The sequence below is a fragment of the Mauremys mutica genome, chromosome 8, assembly GCF_020497125.1.
Source record: "Mauremys mutica isolate MM-2020 ecotype Southern chromosome 8, ASM2049712v1, whole genome shotgun sequence".
Taxonomy (NCBI): Eukaryota; Metazoa; Chordata; order Testudines; family Geoemydidae; genus Mauremys; species Mauremys mutica.
The window spans coordinates 93357304-93382534 of NC_059079.1; the positions used below are offsets into that span (position 1 = coordinate 93357304).

General features: G+C 42.3%; 1 long non-coding RNA gene across 6 annotated transcripts in view; it reads right to left on the bottom strand.

Annotated features, from left to right (window-relative positions):
- The window catches only part of LOC123375485, a 35663-nt gene extending 10834 nt beyond the window's left edge, over window positions 1-24829 (bottom strand). The window contains exons 1-5 of one of the 6 annotated variants that reach the window (XR_006581483.1): window positions 24675-24829; window positions 19946-20056; window positions 19388-19522; window positions 14865-14972; window positions 13211-13364 (exon numbers count right to left, since the gene is read on the bottom strand). This is a non-coding gene — a long non-coding RNA (uncharacterized LOC123375485). The other 5 variants (XR_006581484.1, XR_006581485.1, XR_006581480.1 and 2 more) reach the window with 5 other exon arrangements.
- Between the last annotated feature and the right edge of the window lie 402 nt (window positions 24830-25231).

Consider the following 25231-nt stretch of genomic DNA (forward strand, 5'->3'; position numbering starts at 1 on the left):
CAAAACATACTAAACTCCCCCCTCAACAAACAAACAGGGTTGCAGAAGATGGATTATCCAATAAGAGCTGGACATTTAAAAGAATAGCTCTCTAAGAGAAGTGTTTCCAGCTCTTAACGTACAGAGAGCTCTCAGACTCATAATGGACATGTGGCAGCCAAATCAGGTAGAAATGCCAGGACTGAAGGAAATCAAATGGCTACCAAGGTGGACGTCTGGGAGTTGATCTCTGAGTTTAAGGCCCTGAAAGCCGATCTAAAGACCAAGTTTCTGGCAGTAAAGAAGGAAGTTACTGACTTGGAAGAGCGAGTCTGTGTTAGGGTTAGGGTTAGACTAAGGAGAGAGATGGAGATAAACCTGCAGAGCTCCATGGCACAGAAAGAGGGAAAGACAGAGATGCAACCTAAATTGGATGATATGGGGGGGGGAAAGCAAGAAGGAACAACATCAGAATTAAGGGACTGCCTGAAAACACTGAAGAAGGAAAACCAATCTGGTATGTAAAAACTTTAATTGCAGAGCTGTTAAATGTGAGCTGTCTGGAAGAGGTGAAAGTAGAGAGAGCACATTTGATGGAGCTCCCCCCATCTGTCCCTAATAATAGTAGACCCAGAGATCTAATTGTGAAATTTCATCATTATCAGCAGAAAGATTTAATTATGAAAAAAGCCAGAGAGCATTCAGAGCTCACATCAAAGGCAACAGGCTACAATTTTTCCATGACCTCACTGACCTAGCCTTAAAAAAAGAAAATATATGAGGGAAATTACTGAAGCACTCAGGAGGGGAGATATCCTTTACAGATGGGGATTCCTATTTAAACTCTCATTCAGTTCCAAAATAAGTATTATGCATTAAGAGATTTTAAACAAGACAAAATATATACTCCAGTTGCTTGGGACAGAACTCTCAACCTCAGCCATACAAGAGGATACTCCAGAGGTAAAAACCAAGGATAAAATGCTGGAAAAATCCTGGCAAATGGTGGTTCCCAAGAAAAGGAGAATAGGATAAGACAAAAGACTCTTGAGACCATACTGACAATAGCAGAAGTGAAGCTGAACCAAAGGACTCAGACACCTGAGAAGTAATATAAAGATTATCCAGAAGGGAATTCCTGGGAGTCATCAAGAATGAAAAGTTGTGCAGTAACTATCTTCATGTTAGAAAAAGAAAGAAAACAGTGCAATGTTTGTTTTAATTGGGATTATTATAACTTTGTGATAGCTGTGTTCTATATTTCCAAAATTAGGGACTGTGGCAGGGCAGCAGGGGGTAAAAACCCCTTGAATGTCCTGCTAAAATGCTGGCTAAGCCCTGCTTTTTGGTAAGGAGACTAAGTGCCAGGGCTCGGGCAGCCAGCAGAGGGCCCAGCTGCAGGCCTTAATGAGGGCTGACCCACAGCAATGACTTGAGTTAAATGCCAGCAGCTGGGCTGAGTAAAGGAGGGCTATAAAAGCCCTGAGGAAAGCTCAGTCAGCAGGCCAGCCTGGGAGGAGACAGGATGGCTATATCTCTGTTTCCCCACCCAAAGAAGGGAGCCTCATGGGCCAGCACACCCTGGGGATGGTCTAAATGTGGATAACTGTTGGGGGGAACAAAGTGGGGTTGCACTGTTGCACTGTAAATAAAGACAGAGGGTGAAGCACTGAAGAAGGTGTGAAGACTATTTATTTAACCAGCCAACACAAGGCACAGGCACAAGAGGGTGACAGGGACAATAAGGGGGGAGTGGGTAGGAGTGGTCCCAGAGATGGAGGAGATTGGAAGAAAACAGAGAGGGGATGGGGAGGAGCCTTTATGGGGTCAGTGTAAATTCCCTTCATGTAACTCAAAGGATCAGATGGTAATCTAGCCCGAAGGGTGAGGATTAAGCTCCCATTGGTGGAAAATGTCTCTCCTTTGGACTGCAAGAGAAGCAGTCCAAGTGTTCATGAGGCACGTGGGGGTTTAGATTTCAGCAAAGCACAATCATCTGGGGACTGATTTATGTTATTTTTGTATTTTATTTTTGGATTCAAACTAAGGGGAAGGCAGGAGAGGGGAGGAAACTGGGAAGCAGTGAGGAAATTATTACAAGAAATAGAAACCAAACCATATTCATGCACACAGCTGTAATTAGAAACAAGCTGTAATTGGAAACAAGAGAGACATTGGCCACACAAGGGTTCATGCAATCACACAGCTAAAGAATCACAATAATTTCAAGTTTTTCAATAAACTAAGTAATTATTCTCAATGGCTCTTCCTCTTAAAGTAACATCTTTAAAGTTCAAGCTCTCGGACTGTTGAAGAGAATTGTACCCACGAGGAAAGAGATTACATGTTTTATTTACACCTTCGTCAGTTTTATACTCAAAAAGATTTAATGTTAATCTTTAAATCCCATGCCTAGATTAACCAATGTGTGCACTGTGAATTTGCATAGGGCCCCCATCTGAGGGAGGCCTCTGACATCAGATTTAGATGACAGAGGTTCAGAGGTTCAGTGTCCCTGAGTTTTGGCCCAACCACCCCTCTGTTATGACTGAGGACAGCCAAATCTGAGCGAGTGGCATTGTGACCTGGTGCACAGGGATCACAGCACCATTCAGGCTTGGCCTGACCACCTCTTTGTCATGACAGGGGAGAGGTGGAGAAGACAACTGGGTCAAATTTGAACGAAGCTGTGTCCCCCTGATTTCCCTAGTGCACAGGGCCACCAAATTCTTTATTCCAGCACTGCTAAATTCTTAATGAAACAGACAAAGTCTGCAGAAATTGGCACCATTACATGGTCAGATCATGTACCATCGGAAGTAATATTTGTTAGCCTGGATGGGTCCCTAAGACCACTTTTTTTGGAAAATGACCTGCTTGCTTCTGTAAGACAGCGATTGGGTTGCAGCAATTAAAGAGGACACTGTTCAATATTTTCAAATAAATTATAAAGATTAAAAAGTCATCTTCTCTGGGAGGTAGGTAAAGTAATTTTTAGGGGGCAGTTGAAAATCAGAACCTCTCAACTGAAGAAAGAGAGCTCAAGAAAAAATAAAACTAGAACAAGAGATAAAAAGGTTATAAGACATTCATAAAAACACAAGTTAAAAAAAAGTATATCAACCATTAACTAATATAAGGGGAAATTTTAATATGTTGATAACAGATGCCACTGAAAAAGACCTTTGGTATACAGGGCAGATGTTTTATCAAAAAGGAAATAGAAGTGATAAGCTATTAGCTTGAAAGCTTAAAAGAATTCAAAAGCAACATATTATTCCAACAATTAAAACAATCAACTACTTATTGTAAAAATCTCTATACCTCAGATACTCCAAGTTCTGAAATTATTCAGAAATATCTGAAAGTAGCAGGCTTGTCAAAAATAAACAAAACTGATAAAGATACTTTAGGTAAAATAACAGAAGAAGAAAATCTTAGAGGCAATAGCAAGTATGAAAAGTGGTAAAACTCCAGGACCTGATGGCTTTCCAACTGCATTTTACAAGGTATTTAAGGAAGCATTAGTGAGTCCCTTGAGAACTACTTTCAATGCTATTCTGTTAGGGGAAGAACTTCCACAGCCTATAAACAAAGTCGGAAAAGACCTTACTTGTGAAGTTCTTATAGGCCCATATCACTACTGGATCATGACAAAGATTTAGCAAAAAAACTAGCTAGCTGATTGCAGTCTGTGCTCTGAGTGTATATAAATCCAGATCAAAATAGATTCATTAAGGAGAGAAAAGTGTCAGATAATATTCAGAGTACCTGGAATCATCCACAACGCCAGATCAGAAAAAAGATCCATTTATTTTATCATCATTTGATGCAAAGAAAGCTTTTGATGAAACAGAAAGTTCCACTCAATTCTAAGTCCTATCCCATATGCACATTGGGCCCCAGGTCCTTAAACAGATAAGTGTTTTCTATATTAGCCCAAAAGTAGCTGTGCAAGTTAATGGAGTTAAATCTCCCCTACTGGAATTATGCAGAAGGACTAGGCATTATAGACTGTCCATTATTGCCTTTACTTTTTGCATTGGCCATGGAGCCTTTTGTACACAGGATACAGCACAATGACTATCACAGGAATGAAACTTGCAGGAACACAATAGAAAATAGCTATATATGCAGATGATGTGATATTATTTTTATCTAAACCAAATATTTTCCTAAAATTAATATCTAAAGAAATCCATGTCTTTGGGAAAGCCTCTGGACTTAAAGTCAGTAATACCAAATCTGAAATGCTTGCTATAAATTTGCCAGACTCATAGAAGTCATTCCTCCAGAAAACATTTGAGTACAAATAGGCAACAAATCACGTAAGGTATGTGGAAATTCAAATCTCAAACCTAGAAGAGCTCTGTGATTTAAATGTCAAACCACTACTTCTGCAAATGAAAAAAGATCTAGAGTGGTGGGGGAAGTGTACAATAGTTTGGTTGGGAAGAACAGCCACAGTCAAAATGAAAATTTTGCCAATGATATCTTTCTTGTTTCAAAATCTTTCTGTAATCACCCCAGATAAAACCATGGCAGGAATACAGAGGATGTTGTTAGAATTTACAAGGAATAAAAAAAGACCAAGAGTGAATGCACATGCTTTGTACAGACCCATTAAACAGGGTGTATTAGCTGTTCCAAATATTCTATCTTATTATCAAGCCAGCTAGGTCAAAAGACCAGTGAACTGGGGTGTTCTAACCTAGCCAAACACTGGGTCTTTAAATCAACAAGAAAATTGTGGCAGTGTAAAGATTGCTAGGCTACCATCCATTCATAAAAACATCAAGCCCTCCAGAAATTTATACACATCCTTTAGCATAGGCTACTCTCTGGGTCTAGGATAGAACTAGAGATATGTTCTTTCTCCTTCCCAATGACACCCATTGCAAATAATCCGTATCTTAACCCAAATCACAAACCAGAGAGCTTCTAAAGATTGGGAAAGCCATGGAATACAAGTGGTTGCCCAGCTATTCAATAAAGAAACTTTTTAAACATATTTAGAGATCAAAACTAACTTCAGCTGGCCCACTCTCCCATGATATTAATTCTTTTAAGTTATGGAATTACATTTTTTAACTTTCTAGAAAAGTTTATTTTTATACAGGAAGCTAACTTTAATAGAAGTGATGGTGTTTGGTCAACTAGGAAACAAAAAAATTATAACTAAGTTGTAGCAATCTTTGCAGACAACTTTCTAACCATAAAAGAAGTCCATATGTGACATGCTGGGAAAAGGATCTGGATAGACAAATTACCCCCAGAGGAATGGATCTGATCTGCAAAAGAAGACCAGCAATCTCAGCTGTAGCACAATAAGAGAAAAACCCTCCTTCGGCTTCCTAGCAAAAATGGTCACACAAAAAGAAATGAAGAATGAATCTTTCATCTGCTAATAGCTGCAAGGCTACTGATAGCCTCTCACTGGAAAAATAAAAATAATCCAACTCTAAAGGAATGGTTCAAAAAATACAGGAGGTTGTTGTTATGGAAAATGTAAAGCACCAATTACGAACCCAGCAAAATAGACTGAGGACAAATAATTACTTAGATATTTGGTTACCATTTATTCAATATTCAGACAAAGTACATCTGCCTGCAAAAATACTCACCATATCTGTCCAATTTGGGGGGAATATTAACATCTGATAGATGTGCCTGGTCTGTTAAATATGTGTAATCAGAGATTTCACTCAATTAAATAAAATCACTACAGACAATGCCATGAGTGTTGTAATAATACTCATTCTGCAGTACGGTTAAATCCTGTTAATAGAGAGAGCTGGTGACTGTATTACTACATAATGTCTCTTTAAACAAAAGGTTACTGTTACAGTGATTGTTTTGTTTCTGATATTGACATGGCAAGAATTTGTAAACCTGTTAAAATGTCCTAAATAAATAGTAAAAGAAAAAAAGTGCACTTGTTTCCTTAAGAGATCAGAAATGCTCTGTCTCTAAAATGTAATTGGGTTTTAAAAGGCATATCATTTACCCAAGAGTACAGCAGCTCCTGCTCTCTTTTCTCCGATACAGATGCATAACAAGCAGTTTGGGGGATTATTTTTAGTGGGTTTAGTGCTGATGAGAGGTACCAGACTGGTGGCTCTGGAGACCAAAGACATCTACTTGCCTACAGAATAGTTAAAGGAGAAACAGCAGCAGTGCCAGCTTCCTCCACACCCCACACTGCCCTACAGACACTGTACATCAGAGGTGAACATTTACAATTGCCCAGTAACACAGGGTGGGAGTGGCTGTCCAACACCACCATAACCCACATGCCTGAAGTAAGGGCAAACAATCATACAGGTCAGGAGTTAAAGGTAATAGGAGAATGTAGGCACAATCAGACAGGATAAATTGCTAGGGTAAGGCCTCTGATGCCAAGAATCAAGAAGCAATGAGCTTGAATCCAAATCTTAGCTCTGAACGCTCCTGTACTGACGGGAAGTTCATGGGCAGATCTGAATTTTGCAGGATGGGGATTGTTATTTAGACTCTGACTATATATTAAAGTTTTATATTGCTGCCTATCCCCGTAGTATCTGAATGCCTTCCCGGTAAAAGCAATAGCAATAGTGTAATCCCAAGTGGACTTCGTGGCGTATGCTCATGCCTTCTTTTATGTCTTCCACAGAACTGAGTGCACTGTCGGCACTGAACAAAGATAATTAATCATCATCTCTAGTTTTAAGAGACAGAAAGAGAAGTCAGATGGAGACAGGGAGGGGGTTAAAGACAGTTATGTGATAAAGCAATGAGTAGAGATGGGCTTTTTTTTCTTTTTTTTTAGATCAGTGACCTTGATCTGTCTAACATTTATTTGTATCCTCCAGACTTTGCAGTGAAACTGGAATAAACTCACCTTTCTGGCTCAGTTTCAGGTCTGCCTTTGAGAGACAGGGAATGGCACCGACATGCAATGTCAGTGATCCAGGTCCTCCATTAATTCCTGGGGCAATGATGCTCATGGCCCATTTAATCAGGAACCAAAGTGGGTAGTAATGTGTTTTCCATGTTAATGCCTGTGCACGTGGCATCAAACCATCTGCCACGTGGATCCAGCTGGCAGTATGGGATTCACATGCCCAATTTGCATGGGGAAGCAGGGAATAAATGCACATCCTCTCTGCCATAAAGAGCTACCGCACCTTATTCCGTGTACCAGATGGCTGTTTAATGCAGGGCCCCCTCAAGACTGATTTGCCACTGTCTTGAACCATCTACTCTCGTTCACACCTGTGCAAAGTGGATTTCAAATGTTACCAAATCAGTATTCCCCACCACACCTGTAATACGGCCCCTTTGCGCAGGTGTGCATGACCATGCATGGTGAAAGGCTATGATCAAACAGTGCCCTAGGTGAGACTGAATCTGGGACTCTTCCCACCAAAGCAATAAAGATATGGGGACATTCATGTACAGCTCTCTAAAAGTGCCCCCTGTTTTACTTTCACGGCTCATCTCCCCTTATGCTGGCCCTGGGTTAGAGCGGTCCTTTAAATCTTTAGGAGCTTAGATGCTCAAAGGTGAGCTTTTGGGGGGAAACTTTTCCTTTTGTGTTGTCTGCAAAAGGGAAGAATCTTTCCTCTAAATCATCACCTTCCTTGAAATGAACAGAGATTCCAACCCTCCCGCGTGGCCAATATAGATAGACCCCACCTCCTTCCTGTGTATCCCGTAAACACGTCTTCCTGGTGCTTAATGTAGAAAATGCCTCTGACAAAGATGCCACCTCCCTTACATCCAGCAAAGACTCCAGATGTCACCTCCCTTGTACCCCATATAGTATCAGCCTCCCTTTGTACTAGGGGAAGGAGAGGCTTGACTGTTTGTCTGTCTGTCTATACTTTTCTAATGGCTCCATCACCCTAGTCTCTAAGCAGTAGATAAAACTAGGAAAGAAAACTCAACCAGAGAAGAACAGCAAATAAAATGAAATAAGACAGTCCCCCTGGGCACCCATTAGGTGTGTGTGTGGGGGGGGACACAATCATGATACATGGAAGCAGAGCTGTTTCTCACCCTGCCCCTTTGCCTGGCTACAATGGCCTAACAGCTTACAGCGCTGACCCTGATATATTTTCATCCTTTGCCTGTGATATTTCAGTATGTATCCAAGTAAGCAAGCACACACAAAGAGCAGAAGAAAGCTCCTAGCACGGCTCTTACATTTGGGCTGGTCTCTGGATGCTGACTGCCAGCCCCTCTCAGTGTGACAGAGGAGAAACAAGTCATCCAGACCACCAGGGACCACATTTGCTGTTGCCTCGTCATTAGCCATCACTCTCACTTTTGAAGCTTGCCAAACAATGACAAATGCCTGACACTGGGGGAATTCAAGTGAGGACATCTCTCGTGTTTGTGTTAATGTTGTTTCCCCCTCCCCGCCCCTTCATGAAGGAGAGGCGGGGGAAGGAGTAAGGAGGGCTGGGCCATGGTAATAAATAGGAAAGGGGAAAAAACCGGGGAGGGGGAGATCAAACAGGAAGAGACAGGTCAGTGAGAAGAAAAGAGTCCTGATGAACAGCCACCCATTCCAGTGCCTGCCTGGATTCCCAGCACCCACCAGTCCATTGCAAAAGGGACTGTGCTGACATCCCAAATAGACTCTTCTATTTTCAGGGCTTTAGGACTCAGGTGTAAAAATTCAGTCTAGGATGTTTCCTGCTAAATCTGGCCTCAAGCATGTGTGCAGCTTGTTTGCATTTTGTATGGTTTACCAATCTATTGCTCATGAAAGCTTGAGAGCCCTGGTGACAGAGATACTATAATTTAACCATAGACCAGGTACTGCACAGGAAAAAAACCAGTACAAACTTCTCTCATCAACAGCCCTCAGTCCTAACCAGAAACAGGAAAAGAACAGTTTCCACAGCTCATTTGGTCCTTGACTTCTCTGCCCCCCCACTGTACCCCATATACCCTTCCTTTGCTTTAGAGGAAGGACAGACTAGAAACTGGACTGATACCCCCCAGTGATCTGAAGCTAAGCTTGTGGGCGCTATAGAAATGCTTGAGACAGACAGACTATAGACTCCTGTCATGCTGGCAACTGAACAGCCTTCACATCATAACAGCTTTCAGCCCCAGCTGAACTAAACTGGACTTGAACTCCTGACCCAGTGCTATATAACTCCATACCCCAACACCAGTTTCCTACAGCTAAGCCATAACCACCTAGCTGGCTAGATAATGTAGAGGATAAAAACCAACCAAGCAACAGAAGTTATGTTTTTTTTCAGTTGCTTTTATACGTTCCTACTGTATTACTTAAAAAGAGGGTTGTTGGATTTTTATTCTATTTTTGGAGGGGGGAAAAATTGCAGGCACTTAATCCATGATGCAGTAATGTTTATGGACTAAACTTTTTGGCGTTTGGGAAAAAACAAACCTATTTTGAAACAGCTGAGATATCAAACTTTAAATATCATCTTCTGCTTCAGACCTTGTACATTTTTTTGTCCTTGTTCTCAGAGCTACTGAAGGAATATTTAACACGGCAGTCTTCAACAAAGGAACACAGCAATTACATCTGGAGAAGACCTGGTAGGCTGAAATCCTGGCCCCTTTGAAGTCAATGGCAAAACTCCACTGAATCCAGTGTACCCAGGATTTTACCCATAGTCTGTTCCCCCAATCCCTCAGCCAATGCAGGACAACTCTTGACAGTTTATTTAAATTATTATACTGTGACATTATCCAGGGGAACTGGAGATGAGACACAGTCTTTCATCCAGATTGTCAGGTCAAATTCAGCCAAGTTTATATGAAATGAGTTTAGTTATCCTTACGCAGTTCTCTTAGGATGGGCATCGATCTCACAAAAATCCATCACCATAAAATGGTAGTTGTAACAATGCCTTGGTCATCTCAGCAAAGAGGCCAAACACTGAATATGGCACAGACACTGAACTATTCTCTTGTCCCTAGGGTTAGTACCTATAATTCAGGGTTAAGGCACATGGGGTAGAGTGCAGGGGAAACCAACACTGCTACTGCTGAGGCTGCACCTCTTCTGTGGATAGACAATATCAGTCTCCAGGTCCATCAATCTGATACCTTTCCTGGGCATAGCAAACATTTCTGAAAAAATATATTATGAAATAGGAAATGCAAGATGCTTCACAGAATAAGAGAATCTTAAGAGCCAATTCTTGAACTTGGGTGGAAAATGAGCATCTGCAAAAATTCACATGCATCTATTCTAGCAACAATGTACATATGCAAAGAGTTGTGCAAATCCTCAGCTTGGACCTGCAGAATTCAGTTTGCACAACCATATGAGTGAAGTTTTTTGCAGTGTGGAGGGTGCAATGCACATTTTTCCAGTGTACCCATTACGTTGAAGGGCAGTGGATGCATGTGCATTTTTGTGGCTGTGCCAGGTTTGAAATTTTGTCCCTAGCAGAAAGAACATTGAGTGTCAAATTTAGACTTACTGTAAATGGGTGAAATTCCGTTGATTTCAGGGGGGGTCTCACTCCCTCACACCACATATGAATATCAGGTTCCTGCGTATGTACAATTGTGTGCCTAATTTTCACACACATTTATTTAGATTATACATGCAAACTGGATATTTATGAATGCAAATGGCCAGTGTGACAAGTAAATGAGCATTTATGTTTACAAATATCCAACTGTGTGTGCAATCACAGTAACTGTACAAGTACATTTGAAAATCAAGCCCTGAGCCTATATCACATACAAAGGAGGATGCTGTTTACATGGAGCAAAGAGGATAGGGTATCTATACTGGGTTCAAGGGAGATATAAGCCAGATGACATCCCAAAAGTATGTCAGGAATTTGTCATTCTGAATCCCATCATGAGTGCCTAGGCACAATGGGATTTTCATTTGGAGGTTCCTTTGCTGTGCATCCAGTAGTTGCTTAGGTCTTTCACTCTAAAGCATTTCTTGGCTTGTTCTAGTGGGTTTGATTTCTAAGCACAATATTCTTTTAATGTAGTTTCTGTTGTGTGAATTATACAGTGTATGCGGGCGAGCTCTGTGTACCATTGTCCCACAGGTAACTCTGAAAGAAAATTTCAAACGCCAGAGATGAAAGGGATGTTCTTCTGTCTCCCATAAATACTGCAGCTTCTACTTGTGGCTCTGCTCTCTGTGCATTTGAAAGGCAGGAACATCTACGATCCGCTTTCTTATCTTTTCTTTTTAGAACATGTAACGCAGGGAAGCCCAAATATATTAGTGTCTTATCAGTTTTCACTTGCCTTTTGTGTTTTCATGTGGATCATAGCTTCAGGTGACTCCCAGGGAACAGATGTTTTATTGAAAGCCTGACCCTGAGCATGTGCTGCTGGTACCAGCTTTTTTTCTCCCATCTTCCCTCAGCCCCATGATTTACTCCCCCAGCTCTTCAGAAGTGACATCAAGAAGCAATGGTGAGGGCGGCTAAAACTAACTGCAGTAAAATGATGGGAAGCTGTAAGGAAGTGGTTTTATGTGAGAGACTCAAAAGATAGTTTCAAGCTGGGCCATTCTCAGCTTCTAGCACCTCACCAAGACACAGGACTATCCTGCCTCCTGTCAATCCAGAGCCCTGCAGTACACATCTTGGCAGTGGGGCTAGTGTACAGGAGGCATGTATGGACTTTCAAATCAAGACCAACAGGTGCAGTTATAACATGTGTATGCTCCTGCTGTGCTGCAAAGCACCACTTTTGTGCATGCAAAGTGGGCAATTAGGCATGCAAACAAGCACTTAGGCAAAGATCCATTGTGTATGTGCAAATGCTCATTTGCACAGACAAATGCAGAGTTTTACCAGCACCACAGATATGAGGGCATTTTTACAGATGCTCCTACTGTGATCTACTCTGCAGATTTGACCCAGAGACTATGTCTACACTGCAATTAGACACCCATGGCTGGACCACGCCAGTTGACTTCGTCCCACAGGGCCACACGGTCAAATTAATACCTGGGGTAACAAGACAGTTATACCAGAGATTGATTTGTCCTGAGATGTTCAGAATAGGACAGTTATTTTTCATGTATGCGTCAGACTTTTCAGCACGTATCTGAACAGAACTTCTCAACCTGCTGAGCTCTGTACTCTTCAGTACTCAATCTATATCTTTACTAAGCCCAGGTTCTTCCACAGAGTAAGTCAGTCTTTTCTCCCTCCTCCAGAAAAACTGCCACAGCTTTACTGTTACTTCTCAGACATCTCTCATGTCACAGCTGGACAGCATCTGACTCCAGTATCACCAGTGAAATCAAATGGATACATGTCTTGAGCACTGTAATATCATATACAATATCAATTTAAACCTCACACTAAAATGGCTCTAAATCCTTTATTTTTCCCTCTTGTCTAAGCATACAGGGCCCAATTCTTAAATCTGGCACACCGTGCTTGGCAAAGGATTCGATGTGGCTGCATAACACCTTTTCTGTTCCCAGAACTTAGGGGCTACCAGAGCATTTGAACTCCTCTAACTTAAGCCAGCTAATAACAGCCTCTGTGGGTGCACCCATAACACACACAGTACACTGATGAGCTGTTTCTATGCTCTCCCCACCCACAACCTGAGATTCTCAGATCCCTGCCAGAATGACACAAAAAGGCTGAGGATCTGGCCCCCAAATCTTGCTGCCCAGTACGGTATTCCTTACTCAGGCAACCCTTTCATTAACTTTAGTACCCAAAGCATGTTATACACATATGTAAATGGAGACACATATAAACTTACAAAACTCTCATGCTGTAGACATGAAGAAGAAAAATCGAAGGGCTTCCTGGAAACCCAGCAGCCTTACTGCTCCTTGTACATTTGGTTCACCAAACTCATGCAAGTTTAAAATCCTAGTAAATGCTGACAGTGTGATTGGCCTTCCCACCCACTCCCTTCTCCTTTCTCTCCAGAACAGAGGGGCTCACCTGCAAGCAAGCCCCATCTGAGTTATGTGAAGCCAGACCAAGGCGGTTCTGTTGAAATTATAAAACACTATACTTTTAAATAGATGCTGAATTATTTAGTGCCTTTGCACTGTCCAAATGCTGTGTTCTTTTGGTAGATGATGACTTGGTTTATCTCCCAACTCTTTTGTTATGACAGTCAGTAAATGGAGAGATATTGCACTCCTCAATAATTTATAAATAATAACCCGCATTAAGTATCATGCTCAACCACTGAGTTTGGGTTACAAATCAGGCAGTGAGAGAGATGAAGACCTTTAGCTTACTTCCTGGAGGAAATGCTTGGCTCTGGATTTCTCTCAGGTGCTTAGACTGGAAGGCTTCATGGCCATTTGCTTCTTTATCACCTGGAACACAACAACCGTTTCCGAACATGGATCCATGAGCTATTGGATCAGCTCTCAGTTTTCCAATGGGCACCTCAAGATAATAAAATAATAGTAATATTTATAATTTAGAGCATGTCTACATAGAGAAGCTATTGTGAAATAAGCCAGGCTGTGAAAGAGTGCAATAGCTATTCCACAATAACTCTCCATGTGGACACTTTTAATCCACAGTTTATGTGGCTTAGGTTAGCCCACTCTTAGTGCAGAATGAGAGTATCCACAAGGGGTGCTAGTGTGGAATAGCTATTCCAGGCTATCTTCCTGAAAGACAAGCGCTTAGAAGGCACATATTTAAGGCAGCATGGATGGTCTAAAGAAGGGGTCCCAAAGCTGGAGTTCAAGCCCCTAGAAGTCTGGCGTTCTAATCCTGATTCTATCACTGTGCAGCCTTGGACCAGTCACATCAACCCTGTGTGTCAGTTTCCCCATCTGTATGAAGGGGCGTTAGCATTTTCCTACTTCCCAGTGGTGTTGTAGGGATACCTTCATTAATGCTGGTCCAATATTTTGAATCTGCAAAGAACTATATAAGCGCTATGGTTTGTTAATTATTGGCATCATTGTTAGTCTTACTTTTGCCTCCTGGAAACACTCTACAAACTTTAATGAATTAACCCTCACAACACATGGCAGGGAAAGGAGGTAAATACTGTATTCAGATGAGAGAGAATTCAAAGTATTTGTTTGTTGTAAACTTTGACAATGCATTGAAGCTAACATTTTCCAGCCTGGGCCTTAAAGCTGGCCTCCTAAATCCATATGCACTAAATATAAGTGGTCTGATTATGAGCTCTGCTGAGCACCCGCACATCCAGTTCAAGTCAATAGGGAACGACTGGTACTCAGCACCTTTGAAAACCAGGCCACTTTTATTTTAAAGTGTAACTATAGACTTAGAAGGATTCTCTTTAGTCACCCAGGTTGGACAATTGTAGCCTATGTCAATAACATTTTTTAATGGTCAGTCTAGATTATGTAGCATTATTGCTGCTTTAAAATGCTCCATTCATTTAAAAATTAGTCAAATCTTTTAATCTCCTTTGGCATATTGTTTTTTCCCCCCTATAAATAGAATATAATTTTGTAAGTGCTCTCACACAATATATAGTTCTAAATTTGCTTTACAGAACAAAACTAAAATCTTTGCTTTGCTGAAGGAACAAATTTGTATCTAACACTGTCCAGGTGAAGTAACCCATAAGCCCCAGCTATTGCCATGAAAGGAGAAATCCACTTCCTTGCTTTCCAATGTAGTTAGCTGGAAATGGCTAGTGAAGGTGCGTGACTGAAATAAATTCCTTTCACTTTATATCAGTGTGGTAGAATGTTTCCTTTTTGACTCAGTGCATTTCTGTACGGCACTCATTGTATCTCTGTGCTGTTTGCTCTGAATGCCCAAATGAAGCCTATGGCAAAATGTACTCAGTATCCCCAGACTGATTAAGCTGAAACAACAGGTGGCATGAAAAGAAAGTCCCATTTTCCCTTGTGTAGCTAACTGTTAAGTTGGTTTTATTAGGAATGAGCTTACATTATTACATTCCCACGACTTGCAATGCTGCATTTTAGGGTCTGCCAGGCTTTCCAGCACAAATCTTCATTTTCAGGCTTAGCAGATCATCGCACCATGATGGTTGCCCTAGAAAAGAGGGATGATAGTTGTTATTATTTGAGAGATGTCTATTGAGGGGTAAATTCTCTACCCAAGTCCTGCCTGAGTAGCTGTCCTGGACACTGGTGACTTCCTTTGGCACAGGGAGGCAGAAATGCTCTTCTGAGGGCTGTGGAGCAGCAATGGATCCAGTCTATGTTGCTAATCTCACCCCAGGCTGGAGTAGCCTCCAGTCTTTGTGCTCCTGCTCCATGGGAAAAGTATCTGACTGCATACTTGTATGGCCCTCGTCACTGTAGCAGCTGAGGAAGTAGCTGCGGGATTCACAGGCTCTGCCCCTCCCCTGCCCTTTGCATACTCTCATGTTGCATCGTCATGTGCAGGAGTGCATGCTGATCTAAGCTCTGGTCCCTTGTGTGGGATCCCAAAATCTTGCCTCCTCCTGCTGTGCACTCGAACTTCACTGGATCTGGACTTTCTGCACCTGTACCTCCAGTGCACTCATAAAATGCTGACCTGTAATTCAGGCTGAGTAAGGCCAAGTTACACCCCCCCCATCTGTATGAATATGTGGTGGTTTACTACATTACATGCAGGATTTGCAAGGGCAGTGGATGTGCTCTGCCTGGTATTTTGGGACCCTGGTTTGAAAATTTGGCCCATCAAGTTTTTCAATTACACTAGTTTGAAATGTACATTTTTGCAGGTGAGAGCAAAGGCTGGAGGAAAGGGAAAAGATAATATTTTCAAAACGAGATGAAACAATGGATCTACGCAGTATGCAAAAAAGAATGGAGATGAGTGGTGCTATGGGACTATCCTAAATTTCAGGTGATGCCACACCCCTCATTCTACATTCAGGTCACCACAGCACCATACTGCCAGAGTCAGATCCCCTTATTCAGCCAGACCAGTCCAATGAAAACAGTTTCAGTATGAAGGGGTTGGGATGGGAGTTTTATTACTTTACCCCAGAAAATTCAGCTTAGATTCATCATCTAATTTTGAAGTACGTAATTTATACCCAGCAATTCCTCTAAGGATACACATTGAGTAAACATCATAGCCCTGATTAGAACTAGGACCATTAATGGTCCCAAACCTTTGCTATAGGCATTAATTTACTATTCCTAACCCATACTCAGGTTGGCATAAGGCTAAGGAAAAGACTGGTAATTTCCTGTTAACCCTAGGAACTCAGTGCCTTTGTATTTTAAGCCCAACACCAGAACCGTTTTATTTCTATGCTTGGTCTTAAAACCATTATTTTAATCTGAAGCTGAGCTATTTGGGCCAACAACTGTGTATATTATGATCTCATTCACTGAGACCAATGGTAAGTCTAGTTGATTGAATATTGGATTAGTAGTTTGGCACCACTAAATTGGTACCTGTGATCTACTAATCCCAGCTCTGTCATTAACTGGCTTTGTGACGTTGGGAAACCATTTACCTATTTGCACCTCAGTTTCTCTGTCCTTTACATGGGGATAATGATTCTTGCTTTCACATTTACGGGCCAAAAATAATGTATTCTAGGGCTGACACAAAAGTTTCAACAGAAAATTTTCATTGACAGAAAATTAGATTTTCAACTAAACAAAAATTTTCAAGGAAAATATCTAATTTCCTACAAATGGAAACAAAATATTTTTCATCAGAAAACTGAACATTTTTTTTTTCATCAAAATCTACTGAAACTGAAGATTTTGGGGCAAAACCCATTTAAAGTTTCCATATTTTTTTTAATTAAAAATAGAAATTTTCCATGGCAAAAGAAACTCGAATCAGCTTTAATATATGCATTCATTTATTAACTGAAACCTTTAATTAATTAGAGTTTAGTTTTGTCCGATGGGTTTTGCCACGCCTGACAACATACATAGTCACCACCACATCCCAGGGCTGGTCAGTTCTCTCAGACAGTTGCTGAATCTACAGATTCCAAAATGTCCTCCCTGACAGCGTCAAATGAACTGTAGGTGGAGTAGCTCAGCTAAGCTTGGTAACACTCTAGAGCTTCTCCTGGGCCATATCCTGGCCTCACTAATGTCACTGTTTATCCAAACCTGGAATTCAGGCTAGAAACTTCATGAAAATCAGCCCAGTCATGATACTTTCAGCTGGGCCAGAAATAGAATATGCACTGGCCTATATACAGTTTTTATATCAATGTAACTATTATGGTTAGGGGTGTGATTTTTTTAACTGAAATACACAACCCCTACTGAGGATGCAGTTATACCAATACAGAGGTGCCTTATTCCAGTATAGCTTATTCCTCTTCCTATACAGGAATAAGTTATACAAGCATAAGTATATTTATATTGGTTTAACTGCATCCATCCTAAGGGGGTTGTACCCCTTTAACTGTACTGGTATGGTTAAAGGGGTATGCCTTGTGCGTGCATACAAGGCTTATCCTTTCTTGTATGTGTTCACTTTCAGTCAGGGATGAAACCAGGAAGCACAAAGGCATCCAGGGAAAATGAAAACAAAAGAAAGTAAACTGGATGTTTTCAACCATCAGAAGAGTTCAGTTAGCATTTCAGAGGCAGATTCAGGCTATTTTTGCTTTTCAAACCATTACTCCATCTCTCATTGGGTCTGCAGAATTACCTGGCATAAAGTATAAATGTCACACAGGCTGGGGAGGTGTTCAGCACTTTCCGCTGTACACCAGCTTCCCTCGGGTATATCCTGACAGGTGTAACACAGAGAGGCAGCCATCCTCCCAAGCACACAGCCCCTGCATTATGCATCTCTGTGTTGCTAGGTTTGGTCTTGTAGGGTTTTTTTTCACCCCCTTCTCATCTCCCTATGATATCAAATGAACTTCTATTGATTTCCTCCCTGCATTTGTTTTTGTTATTCATTATTAATGAGATCATTTTTCCATCCTTCGTGCATGAAGGCAAATTTTGTGTAAAAATCAATTGAGTGAGCGCCGCCGATGGCTTGTTTGGTTTTCTTTGCTTTCATCTCCTGTGTGCAGTCCCCGGGAGACGGAGAGCAGGATATTAGGGAACAAGCACAGAATGGAAAAAAAAATCAATTGTTAGTGGTTCAGAAACCATGTAAAGGGACCTGTCTTGCCGAATCTCTTTCAGTGCCTCATATGCATGCACTTTATTGAGCTTTCCCCCTCCCAGCCCAGGTTGGACTGCTCCTTCCCCACTCCCTCGCCCACTGCAATCATTAAATGGGAACTCCTTTTCCCATAATGATCACAGCCAGAAATGGAGGTAGGGTTTTCTTTTAAAGGAATCGATTATTGCAGGATGATTCCACAGAACCACTGAACATGGGTAATACTTGACCCAGCCCAACCCCTCCAGGGTATGAAAGACCAAACGTATTGGAGCCCAATATTACAAAGTACTGAGCGCCTCAGGATTCATTGAGACTGATGGGAGTTAAGGGCACATTACATCTCATCTGAGCTATTCATAACCTTAAAGGATCTATCCCTTAAGGAGCAGCTTGTACCTTATGGGAAACTTTCCCAAAATATTGTATTTTTGTGTTTTTGGAAGATTTTGATGAATACACTATTAATGATTATTATTATTATTGGCAATTTCATTTCAGGAAGTTTTGCTCCCATTGAATTTTACTTCCTTTAGAAAAGTCACTTGTTAGTTACTCTCACCTTGTTGTCTTGTCTCATAATAATAATTCGTGCTTCTAGAGCATTTTTAACCGCTAGGTCTCAGTACCCTAAGTACTAAGCTGGGTAAGGTCCCTCGGGATATTTTATTTGCTCCATAAAAAGCCCAACACACTTCTGGGTGGTGTAAAACTATACTGCCTTACAAGGAACTAGAGGGTCACTTCCTCATTCCTTATAAATGCCTAGCTCCAAGTGATGTCAAAGTGGGTTTCCTCAGCATAGGCCAAGAATATCAGACCTCTGCATTTGCTGCCACAGCTTGAACTCAGATCATGTCTGAGACAGTGTCCTGGAAGACATCACCAACTACAAACTCTCTTCCTGCCATAAAAATTCACCCAGCTACTGTTGAGCGCAAGAGAAACCCTATATGCTAGTCACAGTGTAGATCTCATACAACATGGTACTCTGTTTAAAACACTGGGTGAAATTCCTGGCTCCACTGAAGTCAATGGAAGCTTTGCCATGGACTCTCCCCCCTGGAATTTCAGTGGAATTACACCAGAGGTGAATTTGGCCCAGAGAGCCACAGTGGGGACAGGGGAAAGGAGGAGGGTGCTAGAAGCCCAGTGTAGACTAGATTTAAATTAAAAATCCCAGTGTAGACTAGACTTAAATTTAAAAGATCAGGCTCTAGGAAGGTGTGAATGTCTTTTTGCTATATTGCTGTAGTAACTCGTGGTGGAGTACATTGTCATACAAGCATTCTCTCCTCATGATGCAGAAGATAATATAATTTCACTGCCATGGTGTAACAACATCACATTACCAATACTAAAGTGTAGCAGATCTGACTTGTTGCAGAGGTTCTCAAGTCTGAAAGTTGCCCTTGGCTCCTCTTCATAAGGGGCTTTTGACAGTTGCATCATGGAGTCCCAGTGTGGTCTTGGCTTTCATTACATGGCTACAGGGTGTGAAAAATTCAGTGTCACATCATCTCTACTTAATTCTCATTTGGTCTCCAAGGTTTAAAGAAATATAATCATCTCCTACTGCAAGTCCAAGTCTATTTAATGTAATACTTGATCTTAAAGCAGGACTATAGGAGGTTACATATATTTTTTAAAAAACCCACCTAGGAACAACAACCTCTTAACCCCAGAAACATGGAAGCCACAAGGGACAAGAGTAGTTTGACTCACAGGCTCAGTTCAGCCCTGTGAAACATTAATGAACAAACCTAAGGCCCTGATATCGCAAGGACTTCTGCACATGAATAACTTTTTGCACTGCAACCCATGGAACTATTCACTTGCTCTGTGTGCCTAAGACTTTGCAGCATCAGAGGGTAACATTTTATTCACTTTAGTTGTAGTTTGCCAATTACCTTCTCTGCATCATTCTTGATTGTAATCTTGTTGCTCTGCCCAGATGGGCTAGCTCTTTAGAATTTGGAGTTTTAACATATTTTCTTTGCTGGTTCTTGAAAGTTCTTTCTCTGTAGGAAAACACAAATTTAAACAGGAAAAAAATATATGAAATAGCACAGATAATGACAGCTCATTGATAGTTCAAACTACTGAGAACAGATCTGGGTCTGGTCTTTTGGTTCTAGAGACCTGGGGTGAAATCTTGGCCCCATTGAAATTATTGGGAGTTTTGCCATTGACTTCAGTGGTAACATTTCACCTCTGGATTCAACCCTGATTCAGTCACACAGATGAAAAGAAATTAGGTTGGTCTCATGCCAGATTTCCCTTAAACACATTGCAGGTTACAAGGATACAGTATTATACACAATTCACAGGAAGCTCAGAACTGAACTAGCTTGTGTTGATGGTGAGAAAGACTGCAGTTAATTGCCCCAGGAATATTAGGAGAGTGACAGTTCAGGATTGAGGCGGACAACAAAAATATGTTTCCCATTCCAGAAGTGGAATAAGAATGGGGTGCTGCAGGACAGAACTGCAACATATTAGTCAGAGCACTGAAGGAAATATTCCCATGACACCTGCCAGCATAGTGCCTGCGCTAGCAAATGCTATTGGTCCCTCACTTTAAATATGCCCTAAATCAATTCACAAACAATATCAAATAATCAGCACCAACAGCTAGAAGAGCAGTTCAGTATAAAACTTACTTCTCCTCTGGATTTAATGAAGGAATTTGGAGCTTTGCAATGTCTCAAACAGATGTGTCTTGTATATTTCACATCTTTGGTGCAGAGAACAAACAGCAGCCCAGCTGCTCATCCATTCAACCATGTTTAAAGAACAATTAAAGTGAATATTGTAAGGTTCTGAGACAGACCATCATCTCACCATCTGGAGAGGTGATTGTCCACCACTGAGACTTTTATCTCACAGGTGAACCTGTTCATGGAGAATGTTAAGCAAGTTCACAGATAGAGTAAAACTGAAGTTTTAACTAGATTCCCCTTTTTAATATCTTGTGCTGACATGTCTGGGACTGGAGTGGGTGCATAGGGAGGGCACAACATAGCAGGGATGAAATAAAAAAAATTAGGCAACTCTCTGCATTTGGTGTATCAAGCTGTGTTCCAAGTAATCCTGCTCTCCACACTCCCATAGACAGATTTGACGATAAAAAAGCAAAGGGTTTCTAATGTGCCTCATTTTTAAGAAAAAACATAAAATGAAAAACGGGCACAAGTCCTACATCATATGACCTGGCACGATCCTGTTTAGATTACACAACTAGGCCTGATCCTGCCATTATATTTCAATGAAAATAGGACCACACCTTTATAACTAGTGATTTATTAGGGAATAGGATAGTTTATAGGCTTTCACCTTTAGTTTACTAGTTTGAATCCAACCTAAATCAGTAGTGGCTGACAGGAATAATCATCAGATAATTGTTCGGCGTTCTATGTGAAATAAATTTGAGGGCTCAGTCTAGTTCCTAGCATTAGAGTTCATATCACACACATGCACCACAGACACAAATGACACTCCTTCAAAAAGAGGCACTGAACTGCCTTCACCCTTAGACGTAGCCCATCAAGGTTTAGATTGAGGGAGATAATGATGGGGAAGTTTCTACCAGTCTTACATTTGTTCTGCAAAAACAAGACTTCAGTTCCCAGGACTATCAGCCTGGATCCCTTCTCCAGCACTAGAGAGTCCAAAAAATAAAAGAATCCCATTAAATGATATATTAATCCCTGTCGTGCCATTTGAATTATATTCCCAATATCATAAAAACAGATCTTTAAATCCAGCACCTGCAATCTACAGGGTCATGTAAGCAATTTCTCACTACAGGTGGAAAAAAAATCACATTGCTCCACTGATTGGACTCCAATTTTGTTGGAGTGCCAAGCCTGGATCATGATTATTATATAGTTAAGTATGTAAATGTTTTTGAACAAACAGGACCTTAAATAATTTGCAACCAGAGATAATGGATACCATGATTCACGTGTGATGCATTGCAATGAAAGCAGTGGAGTTATACCAGGGAGGAATTTGGCCCAATACGTCCACATCACGAAACCATCATATGACCTGGCACAATTCAACACAATTAATAAGAAAATAATGATGACTAACTGTCTATTCTCTGAAGCCCAAGGGCCAAATTTAGACCTGGTATAAGCAGATACAGATTTAACTTTAAAAGAGCTGTATTTGCTTATACCAGGTCTGAAAATGACCCCAATAGTGCAATAGAAAAAGTGCTGTGGGTCACACTCAAAGTGCATTAACAGAGCAATGTGGAATAACTACACACAGAACCTTTGTACATTGGCCTGAGTTTCTTTTCAGCTACAGCTGGTTTACACATCTGTAACACTACTGGCTTCAGTGGAGTTACTTGATGGTGTGTATATGTGTGTGTGTGTGTGGGGGGGGTAATCAAAATCAAGCCCAGTACACCTCACTCTAACTAGTGCTATTAGTGTGTTGCATCCATCAAGGCAAAAGCCACCCTACGGTATTGTTTTGTGGCAGTTTTATATTCTTGTGGTGCTACATTTTGTTTACATCAAGAGAAAATATTCACCTTTTCTCCCTCTTTCCTAAGCAACAAAAACAGGCCCTGATCCTATTCCCACTGACATCAAAGGGCATTTTGCCACGGGCTTCAGTGTGATCACCATAAGGCCCACATATTGTAGTCTGTAATCAGAGCTCTAAGTGACTAATACAAAATTGCGACAAAAATGCACGGTCCAGGAGAAAAACCAAGTATGCAAACCCAGACTCTTTTTCCACCCTTTACCATAATGAGGATGAAAATAAAAATATTTTACTCTCCCATGTAAAAAATTCCTTTCCTTAGGTGAATGGGCTCATGTAATCACAAAATATTCTTCATCTGGTAACTGGTCTTTAGCAAGGCACACCCTAGAACTAGAGCTGCCTGGAGAACAACATTTCCATTTTCGGACAACTTTTGACATTTAGAATTTGTCTTTGTTCCTCACTGGAATGAAGACCACACCTTTTGACCATTTTCACGAAATGGAATTGTGGCAGAAACATCGATTTTTCTGATGGAAAATATCAGGTTTTTTATTCAAGTCTCTTTCTCTCTCTTTCCGTGACCAGAGAGTTCATCCTGGACTTCACAAACCTTCCCATCAAAAACTTTGTCAAGTGTTCCCACAATGTTTCAACATCAATGAATAGGATATTTTGACAAAAAAGTGTTGTTGGAAATGTTCTATGTCCTGTTTAGAACTAAAGAGGGATTTAAGATGGATGTCAAAAGGAACTTAAGAACCAGGGATGTCACAATCTGGGATCAGGGGAAAAATCCTGGACCTACTGAGTTTTGCCATTGACTTCAATGAGGCTAAGAAATCACACCTGCATTGGTAGCTTTCAGATGATACATTTCTGTTGGGATCAAATACATTGACTAATTGGTAAGGTAGGTCTGCCTAACCTAGCAGCTTCAGAGTCTGACGCTCACACATACACCGATATTTTCTTTTGGATAAGAGAAAGCTACATGTGCTATCATCCTCTAAACAGATAGCATGAACTTTTCCAAGTCTCTCAGCTCTAAGAGGACAGAGTGTACCGCTTTCATAACGCCTGTAACAACCCTGGCTTCACATCATTTTCTGTCCTTCGTGCTAATAACTGTATTTTTTTATTCATTCAATTACGAGGAAATCGGCACAAGACATTTATATTAGCGAGCTTAAAGCTCAGCTAATGGAGGAGCCTAATGACTAATTGATCAGCTCCCAAGCAGCACTACAGCGCAGAATGGCCTAGAGGAATGTATGCAATTAGTTGGGGTTTGGTACCAATTGAGTCCATATAAAAGTGAGCTAAGCCGTGAGTTATGAGGGGTGGACACCGAGTAGCTCTGCTAAGGAGGTGACACTCAAGCGGCCCTTTTGGTTTAGAGCGAGGGTGAGATGCACACTGGGGATGTGGGGGCTAGTCGCTCAGGCCTGTAACCAGACCCCTTCCCAAGGCCGGTTCGCCACGAATCGTATCCAGGGGGGTTAATTACAGGTTAATTACAGGGTGCGGGTCTCCCCCAGGCGGCGGGAAACGAACGAGGAACATGCGCGCGGGTGTGAAAGAGGAGAGGGCCGTGGCCTGCTCCATGCCCCTTTTATGAACAACTCCGGAGCTCAGTTGCTTCCTCTTCTTCCCGCGAGGAAACAAGGGGCTTTACTCAGCTCCCACCGAAGTCCACGTCCACGCGAGTTTCGTGTCGATGCCAGGGGGAGCAGGAGCGGCCCGAACGGCTCCCCTGTCTGTTGTTTGCACGGACCCGCTTCTTCCCAGCCTGGCTTAAAGCCCTACGCAGACATTTTCCGTTCGCCTCAGGCGGGCGGGCGCGCGCGCGGGTCCGGCCCCGGGTCCGGCAGGCCCTGGCCTCCCCGGCCCGTTCCCGCGCTCCAGTCTGCCCGGCGCGTGGGGGCAGCGCGAGCGCCCTGCAGGCGATGGCGCAGGCTCGGGCGTTGGGCGCACACTGTTATAAGCAAACGTCGGGGCATTTGCAAACATACACCCCCCCTCCCGCCCCGCCTGCCCCCCAAAACATCGGCGCTCGTTCCTTTGGCGGTGGGGGTGAAAGATCCCTCCACGCCCTGCCCCGGCCGGCCCCCCGGCTCTGCAAACCTCCTGCGCAGCCCCCCGGGCGCCTTCTCAGCGGCCGGTTACGCGTCAAAGGGGAAGATTTGCAAAGCAGCTAAAAACGCGGCGGTTGCCTCTAACTCCAGCGCGGCTCAGCGGGAGGCTACTACCGGCCTCCCCTCCGTTTGTCTCAGCGGACGGGGCAGCCCCCTTCTGGGCTTCCTGAGCCGTTAAGCGGGGAGGAGAAGCTGAAGCGCCAGCGCCTTTGCCTGGCTGCGGCTCGGGCCGGAGGGACTAGCGCATTTTCTCGCCTTCCTTTGCAGCGAGGCCGTTGGGCCCAGGGCCCAGCTCCGGGGAAAGAAAGTTTAACCGAATTCCGAGTTGTTGTTAATGAGCAGGGGGGCGCCCGGTTTGGGGAGCGCGGGCGACGTGGCCTGAGAGTGGGGCAAAGGCAGTACCCAGCGCTGGGCTCTCCCTAAAGCTCGCTAGCGTCCAGCTATCCCCGGCCAAGCCTGGCGCTCTGAATTTCGCTCCAAAGGGAGAGCGACACATTTACCAGAAGCAACAAAACCTAGACACCCAAACTTCAGCTGCCTGTAAAT